We start from the raw sequence: 22,387 nt of genomic DNA, 5'->3' as shown, positions 1-22,387 counted from the left end.
ACCATATTAAACCTCTTGCGACCGGGGCGGAAAAGCGGCCGACGGTCACCGCGGTCCCCCGGCCATGCTAATATGGCGGGAGGAAATGGGTGGCAGTCGGACCTGGATGTCGGGCGGATCATCACCGCCTGCATGGCGGTGGCGATCTGCCCGATATCCTAATGGGCCCCCTAAGTGTGGATGGCACATTTGTTTGCCTTGGTGATAAGCTTGTTCCACCAAAGGGAGTTCCATCAAAGATCATTACTTTAGAACATGAGGGACATCCAGGTATTTCCAGAACCAAGAAGAACATTAAAGCTTTGTATTGGGGGACAGGGATTGATTTGGAAATTGAAAGGTCTGTAAGGGAAGGTATCATTTGTAAGTGTTCAGACAAAAGTCAGAAAATGCTTAATCCACCAATGTCTTCGCTGGGTTGTCCCAAATTACCGTGGGAAGATTTGGCATTGGACATTATGGGACCCATAACATGGCAAGATGATTCTTTGAAATATATTTTAGTTCTAGTTGATTTGTTTTCTAGATGGATAGAGTTAAAAGTTGCGAACAAAATTAACACGCAAATAGTTATCAGATTTTTGGATGAATGTTTCATCAGAGAAGGTCTCCCTGCTTCTATCTTGACTGAAAATGGAGTGTAGTTTAAATCTGATACTATGAAAGTATTCTTGGAGTCAACTTGTGTTAAGCAAAGGTTTTCTTCTTTATATCAACAGGGTGATTAAAGGAACTTTACAGTTTGCCAACAAGGGAAGAAAGAATTGTCGCAGTGAATTAGACAAAATGTTGTGGTCATATAGAATAACTTTACATGATACATGTGGCGAAAGTCCTTTTGGATTAATGAGAGGCATATTTCCTTATTGCAAAATAAATCCTGTTTGGATGGGCAGAAGTAGGAAATATTGTTGGGATGCAAAGGAAGTTAGGGAAAATATTAGTAAATCTCAAGATAAAATCAAAGTGTATTTTGACAAAAAACATGAAACCAAGGAGACACAAGTAGAGTTTGGCCAATTAGTTAGAGTCAAGTTGTCAAGGAAGGTTGGGAAACTTCAACCACGATTTTCAGATCCCAGAACAATCACCAAGGTTATGCACAATACAGTTATGTTAGATGATGGTACCATTCATCATATGTGTAAGATTGCCTTTGCCAGATGTTGTGGTTCGAGAAACAATTTCAAGGTGGGAGATGGGGGTGTTTGTGCTGGCGATTTAGTTGACTTCTGGTGGTTGAGTCTGGTTACCGCTTCAGAACTGAGTTCTGTTCAACTATCTCTAGTCCAATCTCATGATAACGTTGTTTCGGGTGATAATGCTACAGGTGTTGCAGATAATGTGGATTCGGGTCTTGAGGTTAATTCTGAGCCAGCTCTACATGTATCTGTACTTGAGAATTTTTCTAATGACATCAGTATGGAACAACAAATTTACACCAAGAGTGGAAGAACGGTTATTGCACCTAAATCTTTACAAGAATATGTTTGTAAGTAAAGTCATAATTTTATTTTGATAGCTCTTCACATTTCCTTCTGTCTTTACTTTATTAAGAAGGGAGATTTGTGGTAACTTAGTAGTTAATCTTGTAGTAAGTATAGATTGTATGATGTAGATTGTAGAATGTAAGTCGTTCATGGAATGTATTGTGTGTTCTGTAGAATGCTGTTCAGACCTGAGTTGCATCTCAAGCTGGCAGCACCCGTATTCTTTACCTGCTATCTTTATTTGAATAAAGAAGATCTTGAACATATCTTTGCATGAAGAGTCACTACAAAAGTACTGTCTTGTGCTTCCACAGGTCATCACTCCGAGCATTGCAGTTCCAGTCTCTTTTCTTTTTCTTGTGCACACATGCCCTGGGCACTTATGTTGCACTCATTTACATGCCTGGCAGCGCTCGGATCGGCTCCAGCAACTTCACACATGCTGCAGGCCTCGCTTTACTGCCTCTTTGCTCTTGCGGCCGCTCTTTCAGCTCCCCCAAAATCTTGTGTCTCCTGGATGCACCAGGACCTATCAGCATGTGGCGCAGCCTAGCTTCATTTAGTGCTTGCCGGACACATGCTCAAGCTTCTCTTTGTTCGAGACACTGGCGCCGGAGGCTGCTCTTCTACTATACACATCCAGAAGCGGCCAGCAGCACCTTCACCCACGACTGCCTCTCGGGACACACATAGGCAGCCGTGTGCCTCAGGACAACTCTGTCTATGCCTCAGTAAATTATCTTTTATTGCAACTGCTAGCAAGGCCCTCGCTGCTCAGTGGTGCTCCCGCTCACGTCATATGCTCGGCCACAAACTGTCTGTTCTCTCTTTACCTCAGACCTGCCACAGCAACCTCTCACAGAGCACATGCTGTGCGGGGTGGGGGGAAGGAGCTGCCACCAGAGACTGCGTAGCGTAGCTACGGGGCACTGTTCACTTTCAATGTTGGAGGCTCCGTTTCAGTTGGGGCTTTCGCAGGCCGGTGGCAGAGGCATGCCACGGCTCCCTTGTCATGCCCCGCAGTCGCTCACCTTCTGCCCACTCCTGGTCAGGCTTTACTCGGCCTCACGAAAGTCTTCGGCCGGCGTCTCAGCAGTCCGGCCCGCAAGCATGTTCTTCTGCCCTCACAGGGCCTTACGTCACCGGATACATGGGTAGCAGGCTCTTTGATGCGGGTTTGGCTCCTGCTCGGCTCTATCAACCCTGGGTCTCTTCACGCGCCTGCGGGCTGTTGGGCACCTCCGGCACTTCTTCATAGGGGTTGCATTCCCTGCAGGCATGTCAGGTGCGGGGTGAGCTCCTGAACACCTCCTAGTCACCCTGGGTCTCTTCACACGCCTGTGGGTCTTCTGCTGATTTCCTCAGCTGTCAAAGGGGGCACCCTCTACATGGGTAGTACTCTCCCTCTTCCACCACCTTCAACAAGGTGGCTGCACACGCAGGACTAGCCCGCTCATTGCCAATGTGATGTTTGGTGCCGGGCCCTAGGCCCTCATGCACTCTAGAATGACATGACACCGATACCGAAAGTTATAGTGTAGCACTGGCCACAAGCATGTGCACTCTGCCCCTTTTATTGAGAGGGTGACTTGACTGGTGATGCCTGGGAGGGGTGGGTTTAAAGTGTGGTTGCAGTACAAGGCTGAATACTAGACCAGTGATCAGACAATCAATACAAGCCTCTACGTTCTCGTGCTAATCCTTTCCTTCCTCCTTTACTTTCTGCTCCTCTCTTTCTGATTGTTTCTATCTCTATGTCTCATCTTTTCTTGTCAATCTCACTCCTCCTCCCAGTTTTGCTATTACCCCAGCCCTCCTTCTCGCCCACTCCAGTCTCCTGATTGTGGTCTTTGCTGTTACATCACGTCCGCAAACACCCCAGAAGCAGGTACGCTTAATTTATCGCATATAGTCCCTGCCTGTCCAAGCATATCCTCATGCTCCTCAGGAGCACTGTGTCATCTGGACATCAACAAGTCTTTACTACAGGTGTAAATCATATAGGCATTTTGTTTTGGAACCTCTCCTGCTCCCTCGAGAGAAAACCCAGCCATGTATTTGTGATAAAATCTTCCATTAGAAATCTCTGCATTTTGCTCATCTCTTTGTGGGGTTGGGTGCAGTGGAAGGAAATCAAATAATGCTCCTTTGTTGGCGTTGTGTAAAAAAATGTAGTACAGGTGTAATTACAAAGCCAACAGGAAATCTCCCAAAGCACTTGCTATGCAGTATTGTCCGTGTCAAAATGAAGTAAGGAATGCATTGTTTAATTTGTTTAATGAAGGAGTGTGCTCAATATTGTCATTTATACATTCCAAAGTGCTACCTAGGGACGATGGTGAAATAAGGATCAAAATATGAAAACAAGAAAAACAACGAAATAAAGCAAGGCAGAGTGGTCGCAAAAAGGCCAAATTAGATTTATTCACAAACACACACCTTAGCACCACTTTACAGACTTTGCCAGAGCACCACTTTACAGATTTTGCCAGTGGAGCGCTACTTTCCTTTTCTCGTTATTCTTTGAACAACATTTATTTCCACAGGTGTACCTGCACCATTCCTGAAGGTACTACAATACCTGATTGATGCATAGAATGGAAAACGTTTGATGTGAACCTTATCAGCTGTTTTCCTGATTTTAATTTAAAATATGTGTACCGCAGCACTGTGTGCAGGAATGTGGTCTTTTTAAACCAAGAAAACAATGGTAACGGTTATACAGGAGCGCACAGCGTGTGAAAGCAGTCTTATTTACGAATGTCCAAGTGGTGCTCAAAGCGGGCAAGAGTCCGTTACCAAGACCCTTATGTATAGCCAACAGGCTACAGGACAATGCACATTTCCACCAAGCACTCAAAAGTTATTCAAATAGTCCAAAAGTAAACTTCAGATCCATATATTTCACTCTTCTTCTTTATTACTTCATAAAGTTTTTCATAGTAGATTTCATGAACACAGCCAACACGTGTTTCGTCTTGTCAGTATGTGACAATTGACTTCTTCAGGGCTGTAATCATACAGAATAACCATGATTAGGTCTAAATTAAATTACTTATGAAATAGTATAGCCACTAAGTAAGTCTAAACTCATCACAAAACAGTCACCAAATAACTAGTGAATTTAAATAATAGTAGTAAAGCAGAAATAGGTACCCAACACCAAGAATAAAGCCAAAGTCTCCCAAGGGTGACATAACAATGTGCCAAGTCGGCAATACCAAAGTATGTATCCCATAGTCACAGAAAAGTATCATACAAAGGGCAAATCACTGCCTCACTAGAAACACTATCCAAAGAAATTCTTACTCTCAAGTAATAATAGCGTAGGTCATAAGCAACCCAACTAAATCCCTTCCTTCAGGACTAATTATAAGGCATACATAATTGTCTCCAAACTCACCAATAAAATTCCAAGTGGATCAGTAAATTCACTTCTCTCCAAATAGCGTATAGCTAAGCTCTGTCAACTCGAGCAAATGCAGCGTATAATTTCGCAGCTTAGAATGCAGTTCATCAGATTAACTACAAAAAATATACACAGTATGATTGTAAATATTAATTCCCTAACATGTAAACCATTACATATATACATATTTCAGCGGACCGCTGTATTACCTGTCCGTTGTTATTCACCAAGTCTGGCAACAAAATATCGACCATATGCGCAGTCCAATCCTGCAAATAATGAGGCACATTTTCAAAAAACGCGGTACCAGGCACTAAACGCGGCATCATCTCACAGTTACTTTTCTTTTTGCGCTATGCTCCGCAAAAACGCAATGCCAACCATTAAATTCAAACTTAATCTTAGAACAGACATCTCTGTCCGCGCTACACGTCAGGGCTTACCGCGTATCAGCTAGGACCCGTCCTCTTCGATTCCGGCGTGTTGCACAAGCGCCATCTTAGAGTGGCTTTAAATAGTGAACTATAACAAGCGCCATATTTAACTAACCAAACCCTCATTCTTAATTTCCAAGTAGCAACACACTCGTAATAGCACTAAAAAGCACTCCTAACCAAGTAGAAAAACCGCTCCGTCTTTTGCGAACCTCTTTATGGGGTGGTTCGAGGCGGAGAGGATCTGGGGCCCGTCAGGCAAGAAATGGATGCAGTTTATTTATTATTGGGGGCGCTATATAGACGATTGCCTGTTGATCTGGACTGGATCAACTGATGAACTCAAGGGTTTCTTTGATTATTTGAATGACAACAGGCTTAATTTGAAATTTACTACCAATTATGATAAGAGCAGCATCACGTTTCTAGATATTGAACTATACGTTAAAGAAGGTAATTTATGTAGTCGCATGTATCGCAAGCCTACCAGTTGCAATGCTATATTGCATGCCCATAGTTGCCATCCTGTGACGAAGGTGAACGCTATACCGTATGGTGAGATGGTGAGGGCCAGACGTAACTGTTCTGATGAAAATGATTTTCAACATAACCTCACAGACATGACAAGGAGATTCTTGAAACGTGGTTATCAGAGGAAGGTGATTGATGATGCTATATTGAGAGTAAACAAACTGAAGAGATCTAAGACATTGGACAAGAAAACAAGTGATGAGACAGTTAAGGATACTAACATTCGCTTCATTACTAGCTATAGTAGTGAGAGTGCTCAACTGTACAATATTATGAGGAAGCATTGGCACCTGTTGAGGATGGATAAGGACTTGCTCCCCTTTATTGGGGATAGACCTGGTTTAACGTTCAGAAAGGGTCGTACGCTGTCTAGCTACATCAGCCCTAGTTACCCTATTAAAAATGTTGAGCCTAACTGGCTGACTGAGACAAAAGGTTTTTATAAATGTGGCAGGTGTAGTTCATGCAGACAGACAGAGATGTCTGTTCTAAGATTAAGTTTGAATTTAATGGTTGGCATTGCGTTTTTGCGGAGCATAGCGCAAAAAGAAAAGTAACTGTGATATGATGCCGTGTTTAGTGCCTGGTACCGCGTTTTTTGAAAATGTGCCTCATTATTTGCAGGATTGGACTGCGCATATGGTCGATATTTTGTTGCCAGACTTGGTGAATAACAACGGACAGGTAATACAGCGGTCCGCTGAAATATGTATATATGTAATGGTTTACATGTTAGGGAATTAATATTTACAATCATACTGTGTATATTTTTTGTAGTTAATCTGATGAACTGCATTCTAAGCTGCGAAATTATACGCTGCATTTGCTCGAGTTGACAGAGCTTAGCTATACGCTATTTGGAGAGAAGTGAATTTACTGATCCACTTGGAATTTTATTGGTGAGCTTGGAGACAATTATGTATGCCTTATAATTAGTCCTGAAAGAAGGGATTTAGTTGGGTTGCTTATGACCTACGCTATTATTACTTGAGAGTCAGAATTTCTTTGGATAGTGTTTCTAGTGAGGCAGTGATTTGCCCTTTGTATGATACTTTTCTGTGACTATGGGATACATACTTTGGTATTGCCGACTTGGCACATTGTTCTGTCACCCTTGGGAGACTTTGGCTTTATTCTTGGTGTTGGGTACCTATTTCTGCTTTACTACTATTATTTAAATTCACTAGTTATTTGGTGACTGTTTTGTGATGAGTTTAGACTTACTTAGTGGCTATACTATTTCATAAGTAATTTAATTTAGACCTAATCATGGTTATTCTGTATGTTTACGGCCCTGAAGAAGTCAATTGTCACATACTGACAAGACGTAACACGTGTTGGCTGTGTTCATGAAATCTACTATGAAAAACTTTATGAAGTAATAAAGAAGAAGAGTGAAATATATGGATCTGAAGTTTACTTTTGGACTTTTTGAATAACTTTTGAGTGCTTGGTGGAAATGTGCATTGTCTTTTTAAACCATACTGCAATAATGTGCTGCATCGCTAAATACTTATAAGGTCCCAAAGGTGAGACCGGTTGCATTGCAAATGCTTGCTACTTGATGCATGTGCATGGCTCTTCTAGACTTCTGATTAGCTTATATTACCGTTTTTCTCAGCTAACATGATGTGTTTCTCAGAAATCACATAGTTTACTTTGTCTGCCAAAATAGATGGCTTTAAGTGCAACTTAAAACTTGGGCACTGATATTTATAATCTGTTTTTTTATAAGTAGCGTGCCAAAGTTGTTTTTTCTTTGAAACTCTATTTTCTAACACAAACTTTTTTGGCGTCTACTATTTGGTAAGAGACAGAGATGTGTGGATAAGTCTGCTTTTGTCATGGTAATGTCTGTTAGGCGATTGCGTTCTCAGTCTAAAGTAAAATCTGTAAACCCCCTAGAAGCCATTGACCATAGTGTCAAGAGTGATAAGAGTGGCAAGAATTTGTGGAGTCCCCCAAATCCACAAAAGTTAATACGTAGACGCAGAATTGGTGCTCACCTAACTCTTTTAAAATCTTACCCATCAATATCATCAGTGTTCTTAAAAAAAGGAAGAAGTTATAAGAGCGGAATAGGGCAAAATAGTGAAGAACTTGGAGCTGTGGGAAATAAGGAGAATTCAATGGAGGTGATAATGGACTCAGAAATAACAGCTGAGAATGGTTTGGGTGGCCATATATCAAGACCAGAAGCACTCTTTCCTGTAGTAATAATAAACAAAAATCTAATGGGGAAGTAGGCAATGCAGTGCCTTCGTATATTGCGAGTCAAGCTGCTGTGTCATCTATGAAGGTGTGGAGAAAAATTCGGGCTCAGAGATGGAATTGGTTCTATCTAGGAATGAGGCGCCAGTTTCCAAGGGGAGGAAGGGTGGTGAAAGTGAGGACGTCACCCCTTCCTCCCCACTAGCAGATTTGATAACCCTCTTTGAAAAAGTACATGACAATGTAAGTGTATCTCAAAGGAGTTCACCGGACTGCTTTTCAATAAAAAGCAGTGAACCTTTTCCTAAAAGTGAACATCAGAAAGCCCATAGTGAACTTAATGGGCAGGCAAAAACAGAAGATCTCACTCTTCAGGATATTGCCATTCAATTGGAAAAGAACGCTGAACGAGTGAAGTAGTTAGAAAAATTGGGTGCTCAATTTTTGGCTACAGAGCCCCATTCGAATGAGGAAATACTGTCCCCTCAAGCAGGAATTCACTTACACATGCCAATTATGTATAGCAGTACACCTACTAAATCCTCTTTGACATCAGAATTTCACGATTCATTTATGCCCTGTGATAATCGGGCAGGGAATTCCGCATTTTCATTACCAAAAATGAAATTGCAGGTTCAGGGGGGCTAATGTATACATTTACTAAATTGGAATTTTTTTTAGCTGCAATTTCGTCCCTGATGGAGAAGAGCGCCTCTAACTCGGACCATATCCTCAAAGTCCTAACGCCCATTTTGGGAGGGGTCTTAGATCTTAAACATCATAGCCAAGTATGTGTGAAGTGTGCCTCCCCTATACGTAATAATCTTTGTCAAATTAATGGCAGACTACATGATACTGCTAATGGCTCAGAGTTAGGGGAACCAAAAATTCTGTTGGTGAACGTTGGATGTTTGCCGCCTGTAAGAAATCAAACTCCAAGCCCATCCCAAATTGTTGTTAATAACTCTGCCATTGACACCGCTGAGGAGAAAAGTGTAAATGTAAAGGTATCTCCAGTGATAGATACAGTGCGTGTCTTCCCAATCTTCAATAGGAGCAAGCCTAAAAAACCCAAACCTCATGATTCAGCTGAAATAATTAATATTTTAGAAGTCTCTGGGGTGGGGGAACATTCATTAGTAAGAGAGGGAAGTGTTAAAACCCATTGTAGGAGGAAAAGGAAGGGGAAAAATCGCCGGTTCCCAAAACGTAAACAGAGAAAGCTGCGGTTCCAAAGTGTAGTACAATCGGATCATTCTAATATCGCTCCTAACGATGAAAATAATACATCAACAGTGGCTAAACAGAGGATGAATTTGAGTGCAACTGAGGAGCAAGATAACATGCCCCTGCCGATTGGTCTGATTAGTAGGTCGAGTACTTCCCAGAATGAAAATGGGTTAGGTGAGGCCAGGAAAATAAGGGATTCCAATCTGGAGAGTGGCATAGGAGTGACAGTGGATACTATAAAAACCTTCGTACCAGCCCCGAGGATAGAACTAAGTGGGACCGCATGTGAATCAGTAGGTCCAGCCCTTATTTGCATGAAGCCTGAAGTAAGTAATGGTGGGGGAGTTAGTTAAAATATGATTATATCAGTTAATAACAACAAAGGAGGTAACTCCCCTGTTTTTTCGAGGAGATCTTATGATACGGATGTATTAAGGCCCCCAGAGTTAAGCCTTGGACATGGGAATAATGCCTTAATTTGTATCCCTCTTTTTGATGCTGAGCCTACGATTTTGAATAGAAGGGCCCTCCTTAGAATTCTATCAGAAATAAATGATCTAAAGTTAATTGCTTTTAAAGATATAGAACTGGTCCTTTTAGATTGGAGGCACAAACCTCAGGTCACCAAAGCAATTTTTACTTCAGGGGTGGTGTCTTCCCTCGTGTTAGCAAATGTGGATGGCTTTAGGAAAAGAGGAATAGATGTTATTGTTTGCCCCACTACCCAGGGTGCTTCGTTGAAGCGACTCGAAACTTCTTATTCTAGGCAAGAGGTAGAATTAAATGACCATGAGGGTGTGAATATGACCACTAAATTTGAGGGTTTGGAAATTACAGTTGGGGGGGAATTAGAAAAATAAAGGTAGTAGCACCCGAGGGTCATGAGGTCCTTGGCATTGATAGTGGAGATGAGGTGTCAAAATGGAGCTGGATCGCAGGCACTTTGAATGAGGCTAAATCTTCTACCACCATCCCCATAGAGCGGAGGTAGCCTACTAGAAACAATCGTATCCTGTAATTTGGCGGGGCTAGGAAAAGGAAATATTAAGCTTACTTCCCTAGCACACCTAGACCCCAAGATAATCTGCCTCTAAGAGACGTGGGCAACTGATGAGTTCCAGTTAGATAACTACTACGTGTATTGTAGTACAGCTAAAAAAATCTATAAAGGGGCATGCAAGTGGAGGATAAGCCATTCTGTTAAGCTGCGAGTTAGTATGGGACCCTGAGATATTCCTTTATTCATCAAATTGTTGTATCTGTGCAAAGTTAAAATTAGAACAAGGCAACCTGGGATCAGCAACGTTTCTGTATGTGGTAAATGTTTATATTCCTCCAGGGAAGGCGTCCACCCCACTGGTCGACTCAATTTGCACTTTTGTGCAAAAGTTTTGTAGCAATGATGAAAGAGTTTGTATCCTGATGGTAGGAGATTTTAATGCCAAAATCAATAATAGCTCAATCGCATCCTTTTCCAATCTGGACCAGGAGGAGGTTTGGTTTATCCCAGAGGCAGTATTCCCTTCCAATTTAAGATCTGATAAACGTGGCCTTTTACTTTTGCAAAATTTGAGAAATCTTGACCTTATAGTGTTAAATGGTAGATTCCCAGAGGACTCGCCCGCAGCCCTCACCTTTCACGCGTCACATAGAAATTCCCTTCTCGATTATATGGCAGTGTCATTTCAACTGCTTGGGGTATGATCCCAGTTTAAGGTTCTCCCTACTAATTTGAGTGACCACAACATATTGGCTGTCAAGATTTCTTTAAACTTCGAGAAACCTGAACTATGGAATCAGAGAAAAGAGACAGTAACATATTCTCGAAGTAATGGTCGCACTTGTTGGTCACATAAGAACCTTCCAAATCTACATTGGGTATTTAAGAACATTGCGTTCAGTTTAATCTGGGAGAATCCGATTGTGAGGTATGAAAGAGTCATGACCGCTGTCAGAAAGTTGGGAAGAAAGATGAAAGGTGAGAGTGCCGCCCCTAGAGTAACTCCTCTTAATGAAATTAAAACTCTTAATAATAAGATAAATGGGTTGATTAGATCCCAATTTTCAGACCCATGGGCATCAAGACAAAAAGAGATATACAGATTAAAACAGGTCCGGAAAAGAAAAATAGCTGCAGTTCGCAGGGCCTCTGAAGACGAAAAATGGGTTAACCTTCGGGAAGTGGCAGCCTCGGGGGATACTAGAAAGTACTAGGCATTGATTGCCAAATACTGTGACAGTAGAGTAAAATCCTTGCCCATGTTGATCCCTGAATCTGAATGGTCTACTTATATATCCCTATTGTACGCCCCCAATCCTACAGATGTTGGGGTTGAGGGGTTTAATGGGATTGCATCATCCGTAGAAGAGGTAGAAGCACCTATAACGAGCGAACTTGAGGGAAACATTAAGGGGGTGAGATACTCCGGGGCAATGGGACCGGATGATGTCCCTGTAGCGATAATAAAAAAAGTCTGCATTGATTGGGCAAAGGTATTACATCCAAACCAAAATGGGGGGCGTAGAGGTATTGATAGAGTCGTCCTCCAAACAGAGCTTAGTATAACCAAAGGGAGTCTATCAAAGAAAAGTGAAGTGAATTTTTTATTTATTTTAATTTTTCTAAACGGAGTGGTACTAGGCTCTCTCTTAGAGGTGCAAAGACGAGAGCACAATGTGCTTGTGAGCGGTATTTTAACAAGCACATTGTGCTCTCGTCTTTGCACCTCTAAGAGAGAGCCTAGTACCACTCCGTTTAGAAAAATTAAAATAAATAAAAAATTCACTTCACTTTTCTTTGATAGACTCCCTTTGGTTATACAAAGGTATTACATCCCCTGTTCGTCCATTGTTATAAGTTCGGGGATATCCCTAATTCCTGGAAGGGCAGTATAATAGTACCTCTATATAAAAAAGGCCCTAAAAACTCTCCGGCAAGCTATAGGCAAATTTCCCTTTTGGACGCAACGGGAAAACTGTTTGCAAAAAGCATCCTTGTCCACTTGCAAGAGTGGGTATTCGGTAGTAACTTGATTCCCCTTGAACAGTCTGGTTTTCGGAAGAATAGTGGCACCCTAGACAACATCTCTGTCCTGCAAACCTTAATCGATAAATATCCTGCGGGGCGGAGGATACCACTGTATACAGCATTCATTGACTTCTCCAAAGCATTTGATAGAGTAGATCGGGGGACGTTGTGGAGGAAATTGATAAGGATAGGGATCCCAGGGAATTTGTTAAGAGTAATAATTGCTCTCCATTCCTCTACGTGGACTCAAGTTCTGTTGAGGGGGACTCAAGGCCTATCAAAGAAAACCACTACCCACAATGGGTTGAAGCTGGGGTGCCTCTTGGCCCCTTTACTCTTCTCAATCTACATAAATGACCCCCCTAGCCGGGTAGGGGAGAGTAAAGGGGACCTTCCACAAGTGGGTGATCTAAAATTAAGTTGTTTACTGTATGCTGACGACGCAATCATCATGGACCTAACGCCAATTGGGTTGCAAAGGCGTCTGATGGAGCTGGTCAGGTACACTAAAGAATACTTTTTAAAAATAAACACTTCCAAGAGTAAGGTGATGATTTTTAGTCAGAAAGGCTGAAAGGTTAGACCAAATCTGAAATGGTTTTTGGGAGATGAAAATATGGAAATATTGACATTTTATCCCTATTTAGGAATTTTTTTTACAAATAGGTGCTCTGCTATCAGACATTTAGATCACTGCAAAAGTAAAGCTATTTCACAAGCTTTGGCAATTAACCGCTTGTATAAGCAATGCGGGAAAAGACACTTCTCACATACTATTGCAGTGTACAAAATAAAGATTCCGCCGACCTTGTATTATGCTAGTGAAACAATTGACGAATGTGAGTGGGCTAAGTTCGACAAAGTGGAAGGCAAAATCTGGCGCCAAATATGTAACCTGAGTCACGCAGCATTAATTGCGGCTCTGAGGCTTGAATTTGGCCTCCTCTCAACATATGTTTTGTCAATGGCAGGGTCTTTAAGGTGGTGTAACTCTTTGATAAATGGTTAAGAAAATCTATTAAGGCTAGCTTTGCACAAGGAAATGTTTGATAACTTATTGTGTAAAAGTGTAATTTTTAGAAACTATTTAAAAGCTTTAAGTACCTTTGGTTTGGACTTAAAAGGGGCAGCAGGTTTAAACAAAATAGAATTAAAGCACTTAATTAAAAAAAACATATATGTGATCTCACGAGAAAGAGATCTGGAAATATGCAGAGGGAATGGAAAACTGGACTGCTTAGCGAAGAGTTCAATTGTTAAAAATCCTCAGCCGTATGTTCTTTGGAACTTGAAACATGGGGTACGCAGAGTGATTTTACTCCTAAGAATGAATTTGTTGTCACTGAGGATAGTAACTGGAGCTTGGGAGGGTATCCCCAAAAATGAAAGAACTTGTGATTTATGCAATGGAGGTATCCAAGATTTTAATTATGTTTTGATTGTGTGCCCAGCACTTAGTTTAATGTGACGCAAATTTCTAAGGCATGGTTTTTTACATTATAATATTTCAACAGCAGATCAGGCACGCAACTTTCTTCTGCATCCCCCGTCAGAACAGATATGTTTTAAGATTTTAAATTTTTTAAAAGAATTTTTAAATGTATATAAGAAAGTTTATACGTAGGGGGAATAGTGGTTCATGTATAACTTCCCTTGTCTTAGCACTTTTCGAGCACTTTAAGAATTTTTAACTCATTGTAACATACGATAAGTAACAATTGTTTAGTAGTGTGTTTTAACAATCCTGTTTGTTACTTAACTTTTCTGTTCTTTGTTGCGAGTTAACTTGGCTAAATTGTTGCTAGATAATCATCCTGAGTTCTGTCCTGGATTAGGGTGTCAATGCACTAGCACTTTATCTTTATATATTTGCACTTTCAGTAGCATCTTGCATAAGTCATCTGCTGTTAACACTGTTCTCTGTCCTGGACAAAATAAATATTTTAATTGCTTTTGTTAACGACTGCCTGTATAATCTCGGGCTAAGCCAAAAGGGTTGAATCAGGTATAAGGCTGGATTAGGATTGTGGTTTCTTTGCGTCTGCACATTGTAGAGGGCATGTGCACTTTATACGGCACTTTATAAAACCTTCCGCTGCTTTCATTTAATATTCATCTCCCATAGATAAGATTTTAAGGGTGTAACTTTTCATGCTTTTTAATACTGTTTTTTATAAATTAATGTTTTATTGTAATGTTATGTAGAATTCCTTGGAATTCCAAATCATAATAAAATAAATTGAATTGAATTGTATGAAAAAACCTTTAAGGCAACTGGCACGCCCTACAGAAGGAGGTGAAATGGTCATGGTAGTCTGGTGCAAGTTTCACAGGGCTTGCTGAATTTGAGCATACATTGATTTTGCTGAAGTTCACGCCTTTTGAAATTGAAATTTGTCCTATACAGCAGTTATACTCTCTGTATTATCTTTAGCATTATCTTTGGCTGAGACACGGTGTAGGTTATCAAGGGGAGGGGTAATGGTGGTCATCGTAAGTGCCAAATAAAAAGACAAAATAAAAAAGATTTCTAAACAGAGCTTTTGGTGATGGAACCAATATACTCATGATAAATGAGTTTCTTCCTGACAAATTTTAGAGCAGTGCTTAAAATCCATAAGGCCTCTTTACGGGTGCTTATCCATGAGCCATTCTGTGATTCCAACTGCCCACAATGGTCACTATGCTAAGGGTGGTGTTAACTATATGGTACTATCAATTAGAGTAACAGAAAAGGATGATTGAGTGTTAATCGCGCTGAGTTGCAAGTTGTAAATTTCGCAGTGTCAGAATGCTCATAGGGATAAGGGTGATGTCCATCCAGCCATCATCAAATATGTAGAACAAGTCCACACAGTTAAAGCAAGGTTTGTTGTATCCCTAGCAATAAAGGTCCAAAGTATTTAGATAAAGTCCAAAATAAATATGTGTATGTTTTCCTCTTCTTTTATTTCTCAAAACAGCATTCAGTTGGATCCTAGCGAAAATGTGTTTTGTCTTTGAGTGAAATACGCCATAGACAGCGGACACAGAATCAGAGTTGGCTACTCAGAATTAGCATTGGATCTTTTAAGTGTGGAAATTGTAGCATGTGCAGAATGATGATACAAGGCATACGCAGTTTCAGCTATAAGGGCTAGCAAACGTTTCAGATTGTGATACATATTGACTGCAATACAACTTCTGTTGTATATGCTGTCATTTTTATATGTAACAAAGTTTACATTGGGAGCACTATCAGGAGATTCAGGGATCGTATATCGGAACACTTCAGGGCTCTGACGAATAGAGATATTAGATACCCTATTGCAGCTCATGCAGTTGAATATAGTGCACAGGATACTCATCTATCCTTTACATTTCATGGTATAAAGAACATCTTACCTGATATAAGAGGACGGAATCGTGAGTTGAGACTACGACAGAGAGAGGCTTTTTGGATTTTACATTTGCGGGCATTAGATAAGGGTTGAATTTTGACAATGAATTTCAATATTTCTTCGCGAGCTAGGCTGTATTTTGTATATTAAATTACTGTTGCTCCATTGTGTTTTTTAACATGTTACTAAATGCACGAGGTGTTCTTAACTCATTTCTCCCTTTATTTTCCCCCTGTTCTGATGTTTGAAAATGTTAATGTAAACTTGTGATTGGGATCACCTAATGTAACATGTGAAGTCTTGGACGGTGATACCTTCTAAGCATGGGCGGAAAATCCGTTCCGCTCGCGGATTTTGCGGATTTTCGGTAAATTTGCAATCCGCGAACTCTCGCGAATTTACTGAAAATCCGCAAATTCGCACGCAGCGGATTTTTTTTCTTGGTGATACAATATTGCGGCATGCGGCGTTCACTTACCGTCATTCAGCGTTTGCCGAGTTGTTTTTCTCAATATTTTGTGAGTGCTGCGCCATTTTGGATCTTGCTGCGGGATTCCGTGGGAGTTTGGCGACGCATCGCGAGAGTTCGCAATTGCGAACATGTAGGTGCGGCGGGCAGCAACAATCTCGCACTCGCGAAAGTACAGAATTTGCAATTCTGCACAAGAAATCCACTAGCAAGCAGTATAGACCTGAAAATGATGATTTTTATCAGAATAACTCCTCAGGTTGACATTTGCCTGTACTTTTTTGGATTTTAGCCCTTTTGACTTTCTTTGGATCACTTTTGGATTAGAAATCAACTTTCACAAGTAAGTTTGTTTGGGGCATTACAGTTGCTGTTCTGCAGAAAAACGAGTTTTGCCAAACTGAAAACACTCAGCAGGTGCAAATGTTCACTCATCATTAGTAACCATTCCCTGTAGTACTTCCTGAGGGGCCCCTCCAGAGTTCAGTTACCTATGTTTGTTTGGGGCATTACAGTTGCTGTTCTGCAGAAAAATGAGTTTTGCAAAACTGAAAGCACTCAGCAGGTGCAAAAGTTCAAACTCATCATTAGTAACCATTCCCTGTAGTGCTTCCTGACTGGGGCCCCTCCAGAGTTCAGTTGCTAGTTGCAACAATTCTATGACCCTGCTCTGACCCTCACTGCAGGCTCATAGAATAGCTACAAGTAGGCCACAAAGGTCCTAGAAAAAAAAATTGCACTGCAACAGAAAGCAAATTACAGATAAGGAAGCAGGTGCCAGACTGGAATTTTAAAACAGTGACACATTAATAAATCAACCTCAAATTAATTCATGTCAGTTGAAGCAGGGCAGGTGTGCTTGCTTTCCCCCCCATAATCTACAGTGATGAACCAGAGGGTGGCATTGATGTACCAGAGGGTGGCATGGGTGAAAGAGGGTGGCAGTGGTGAAACAGAGGGTGCTGTGAACCTGTGATGATGAACCAGACGTAGAAACAACACAGTCGCGACCGTTGCGAGCCGACAAGTAAGTTCGCAATTGCGAACTGGTACAAAACCCTCGCGAACTGGCAGAAACCCTTGCGAACACAAAAAAAATCGTCAAATTCGCGAGAATTCGCGGATTTTGCAGATTGCGAGTTCGCAAATATGCAAATTCGAGAACGCCAGATTCGCAAAATTCGCCCATGCTTAATACCTTCAATGTGGAGGTTCACATTTCATGAAAATGAGTTCTCACGGACTGGTTGAATATTTATTATGAATCAACTATTGATTTGTGTACTATCCTTTCTCCCTTCAATTATTCCTTGTTCTGATGATTGAAAATGTTAATGTAAACTTGTGATTGGGATCACCTAATGTAATATGTGAAATCTTGAATGGTGATACCTCCAATGTGAAGGTTCACATTGCATGAAAATGAGTTCTCACTGACTGGTTGCATTTTTATTATGTATCAACGAATGATTTTGTGTACTAATCTTATAATATTAACTTTAAGGTTTCTAGTCCCTATGGTGGTGGTGTACTTGGTTTTTTTGCCTCTGGCTTATTTCTTCCTTTTTTAATTCATTTGGTCTGTCCTTCTGTTTTTTGTTACTTTTGTTCTTTGTTAATATTTTCGTTGTAATTTATGGATTATACATCTTTTCGTTTCCATTTGGCCTTGTGAGTATCCCCCTTAATCTTGGCTGGTGTTGTGTTTAGTAGTATGTTTCATTGGCCGGTCTTCATTATGGAGATATATACTTATTATCAAGTTTGGGTACCAATAGAGCAGGCTTCACCTTAGAGTATTTGCCTACTTTGTCTAAATATATGGTGTAGATGCTTCTTAGTAGATTTCTAAATATTAATTGCTTTCGTATCAATACGTTCTGGATTACACAGCACTTTTTAACTCTTATGCCATAGATATCAGTCCACTGATGCACTGTGTTAAAATGGCAGACGTTTTGGTTTGGTCTCTCTTGGGGCTCATGTGCCCTACTTCTGTTTCTATTTGGGCTCTTTTTCATGTTAGCACAAAATGGCGCCCGTGCTAGACGCCACGTTTTGGAGTTCTTTACTTTTGACCTCGCCACTGGCAAGCGTTCTGCTATGCGATTCACGGGGCTAAATTTAACTGGATTAATGGCCTTCTGACAGATTATTTAATGTTTAGAACGAGAGGGCGTTCGTACTAGACGTCGCGCCGCTGAGCACTTTATTTTTTAAGTTACGATATTGGCAAGTGCACTCACGTGCATTTTCAAAATAGTTGGTTGAGATTTGTGCTGCGGTGTTCTAATGCTCAAATGCGCGTTGTGTATTTCTGTTATTTGATTTACTGGGGCTAGTTATGTTGGCTAATGGCTTTTCAAATGATTTTATCCCAACTACTGTTTGTGTGAATTATATTGGGAGTTTTTAAATACCCGACCACGTTAATGCTTTTGTTGGAGATACTGACTTAGAATATGAGATTACAGCTAAATGCATTGTGGAGGAGTACTCTCTGTTCTACTTGCTATCTGTTAATTTTACTATTTGTTTCTCACCCAATTAGTTGGCTGCGCTCTATACTGGAGTATTACCCACTGTATGGTCATGGATTGTTTTGCTTAGATCAGAGGCACAAATCATTTTCTTCCCCACTGCTTATTAAACAGGTTTTGCTATATGTGTCCGAGCAGCATTCTTTAATTAGGAGTTATTGGGCATATCCTTAATATATCCATGCAGCCGGTTTCTTCACTATTATGTGATAGGTTGGCTTTATCTGAACTTTTTGAGAGTAATGATAAATTACAATATGTTGTTCTCATAGTAGGCTATTAACTGTTGTCCTCATTTTGAGGATGACATTTTTATTTACGATTCCATACACAGATTGGTTTTATTGCATATCTCATGACTGTGAGGGCAGTCTTTTTACATGGGAAGATCTTCTGTGAATACGCGATGCACAGGAGTTTATTGGATGTTTGATGTTATCTGTATTGGACTTTTCCAATTAAAGTGAGTATTATTTTTATAATATGTATTCCTGGATAGGGATCTCTGAGAATTCTCATGGGAGAAGGTTAATGAGCTATTGATGGTGTATTTTTTATAATTTTAGATTTACTGACTTCTTCTTGAAGCCCTGTATGATACACTTTAGTATACAGTGCGCTTATTGCATTTTGGCCTATGGAAATACCTTGTGAGAACATCGGTGAGTCTTTGTTAGCTACTTACTGTCATTATGGTGGTAGTTGAAACTAATTTTTGTTCACATTACGTTTTGGGTGTTTGTTTAGTCTTGGCTTTCCTTTTCGTTTCTGGTCTTTTGGTATCTTCTGGTTTCTATACCTATTATTCCCATTTTCTACGTTTGACAAAAGTAATACTTTTTGGATCACTTAAAATATATCTACTTACTTACATATTACTTCCTTATCAAGCTTTGGTGGTTCATCTGTAGGCCTGGGCAGTAAATTCCATTCCGCTCGCAGAATTTGCGGAATTTCGCGTTCCGCAGAGAACGCGAAATTGCCCAAAATTCTGCGTTCCGCGACTTTGCGAAATTTTTTGCTTCTTCGCATCTTCAAAATGCGCGTTCACAAAATATTTTTTCCCGAGCATTCAAACAACAATTTCAAACATGAAAAAAGCATTGCGAACAAGCAATTCCGCGTGTTCGTGGAATTTCTGCGTGTTCGCCTAGATCTTTTACCGTTTCGTGGAGATGTGCGTAACGCGATTGCGCTAATTCCACCCACCCCTATTCATCTGTGGATATTTGGACGATAATGGGGAACCTCATCCTTCTTTAAATTGTGCCTACACATGTTATAGGTTACTTTGCCTCTTTTGAGTTAGTGTGTTGTCTCATTTGGAGGTTATAATATTTTTTTTTTGTTGCATATTCTAGCCCTGAGGAAGTCTATGGCGTATTTCTCTCAAAGACAAAACACGTGTTGGCTAGGACCCAATTAAATGCTGTTTTGAGAAATAAAAGAAGAAGAAAACGTACACTTGTGGACATATTTATTTTGGACTTTCTCTAAATACTTTGGACCTTTATTGATCGAGACACAACATATATGGTACCATCACTCGTTAACTTTATGCTTGTCTCTGAAACTGTTTATAGCTCCTCTTCCATTTGGCTAGGTTCTCCCTATCGAAATACCATATACATACATATATGAATACATACATACAAATGTACAGTGGTTCGTTGGGGATAGGAGTACAGCACGAGTTTGATGCTTTTTCTGTCAGTTACTGATTGTCAAGTACTGTTTGGGGAATAGCCCATTCTATTAAGCCGGAGACTTTCAGTTGTTGCTTCAGAGCGAGGTTCACACTAGATAAATGCCAATATATACACACATACACTGTTGACAGCTTACATTTATGTTGTACACCGACTATTCCCTAATGCAGAAAAGATAAACAAGGAATAGCAGACAGGTGATTTGTTTCCCCATCCGATTTTTAATTTTAGAGAAGCCTGAATGTTTGGGAAATTAAATCAAATTGTGCAAAATGGGGTTTGGCTTTATTGTGAGTGAAAACTTCGCACAGTGGAATATCTCACATAACTTTTTTTAATGAGTGTTTCAAGCATAAACTGTCTCTTGGGGACATATCTTTTGAGCAATTTTCCACAGCCGAATTTCACAACTTAGTGTAGCAAGAAATTCACAAATTTGGAGAATTCAATTGCTGAATTAGAATTTCCCAAAGACACAGATTTAACCAACTTTATATCCATTGTATAAACTACACAACGATTCACTGTTTCACTGCTAAAAGTAAACAATCATTGATAAAGGCAACAGTTTTGGCTTTTAAATACTGACATGATTTTCTTTGCCAAATAAGACATAAGAAGGAGATAAAATTCAGACGGAGTTGAGCAATGACACTCTAAAAAATGTAATTCTTAACAAGGGTGATCAAGCTGTTGCGATATCCAACCACTCAGACCGATAAAGAGAACTGAGGTACAGGAAAACCACATGATATTTCCTGGGTGTGTAGGTTTGAGATCCATTTTGTGGCTTGAGCAAAACATTAAGGGCAGATTTCATGCAGCTCAGCAACCAAATTAGCTCTACTGTGCTGGGAGAAAATGCAGAGAGCAAGCAGCTCCATATCTATAAGGAAATGGCTCTCCTGCTCCCTTGCTGGTGCACACATGCACTTCCCAACACCACACAAATGTTTGCACCATAGTGCAAAGGCATGCGCTTGATGCTTAGCATAGTATTTGTACTGGAAGGGTATCTTTCCAGTCCAAAATACTATGCTGAGGCATACTTTAATACTTTCCCTCCCATGCCCCACATTGTATGTGAGCTGTATAGTGCAGTACACATGCAATGTAAAAAACTTTGGAGAAACAAAAGCTTTTCTCCTTTTTAACGCCAGCCACAAAGTGCAAACTGCTTTGGGGCAGAGCCCTGTCCACCATTGTTAGTAGATAGGGCTTTCTGTGAAAAACCAGAGGTGGTTATAGCATGCGAACTTCCAAGAATCATCCATACGATGTTCCCTTGACACAAAGCACGGAGAAGCAGTGGAATTGCTACCTTGCTTTATTTTAGAGCTATTTTCCAGTGCAAATAAAGTTTTGCGCTGGTATGTAAACCCCATTTCAAAAAGTTATGATATTTTATGTCACTTTGCATCACTTTGAACTCGCAGAAAGTTTTAGTAAATCTGCCACATAGGTGCAGGTTTATCAAGCCTTTGCTACAGTGCACAGTCACAAAATGGGACAAAAACTAATGCACATTACTGATAAGCTATTTACTTTCTAGTGCAACGCCTGTTTTCACAAATGGTGCTTAATGCTCCTTTACATTACTTAGTGTCAAGGGGGCATATCATTTCTTGTACAAGAGCAGTCTTATGCAACCACCCGTTGAGTTTGATGCAAAGCCCTATCTATAAGCAATGATACACAGGGTTTTGTGCCAAGAAATAATGCCTTTCATGTGAGAAAATAGAATACATAAAATGTCTCAGGGGTTGCCAGTAGGAGACTCCCTTGAGCAGGAAATATTTATCAGCATGACATTGCAGCATGAGCCAGTATTCTTAGGCAAAAGTTATGTGGGACTGTGTGATACAAAATGATGAGGAATGTAGCATATTTCACTTAACTTGAAATTCAGGAACTTCTCCAGAATAATTCAAACCTCGCTCTAATCTAATTATGAAA

This window comes from Lissotriton vulgaris, chromosome 8 (genome assembly GCF_964263255.1).
Source record: "Lissotriton vulgaris chromosome 8, aLisVul1.2, whole genome shotgun sequence".
Taxonomy (NCBI): Eukaryota; Metazoa; Chordata; class Amphibia; order Caudata; family Salamandridae; genus Lissotriton; species Lissotriton vulgaris.
The sequence above is the reverse complement of the archived record's forward strand: the minus strand, read 5'-3'. Positions refer to the sequence as shown.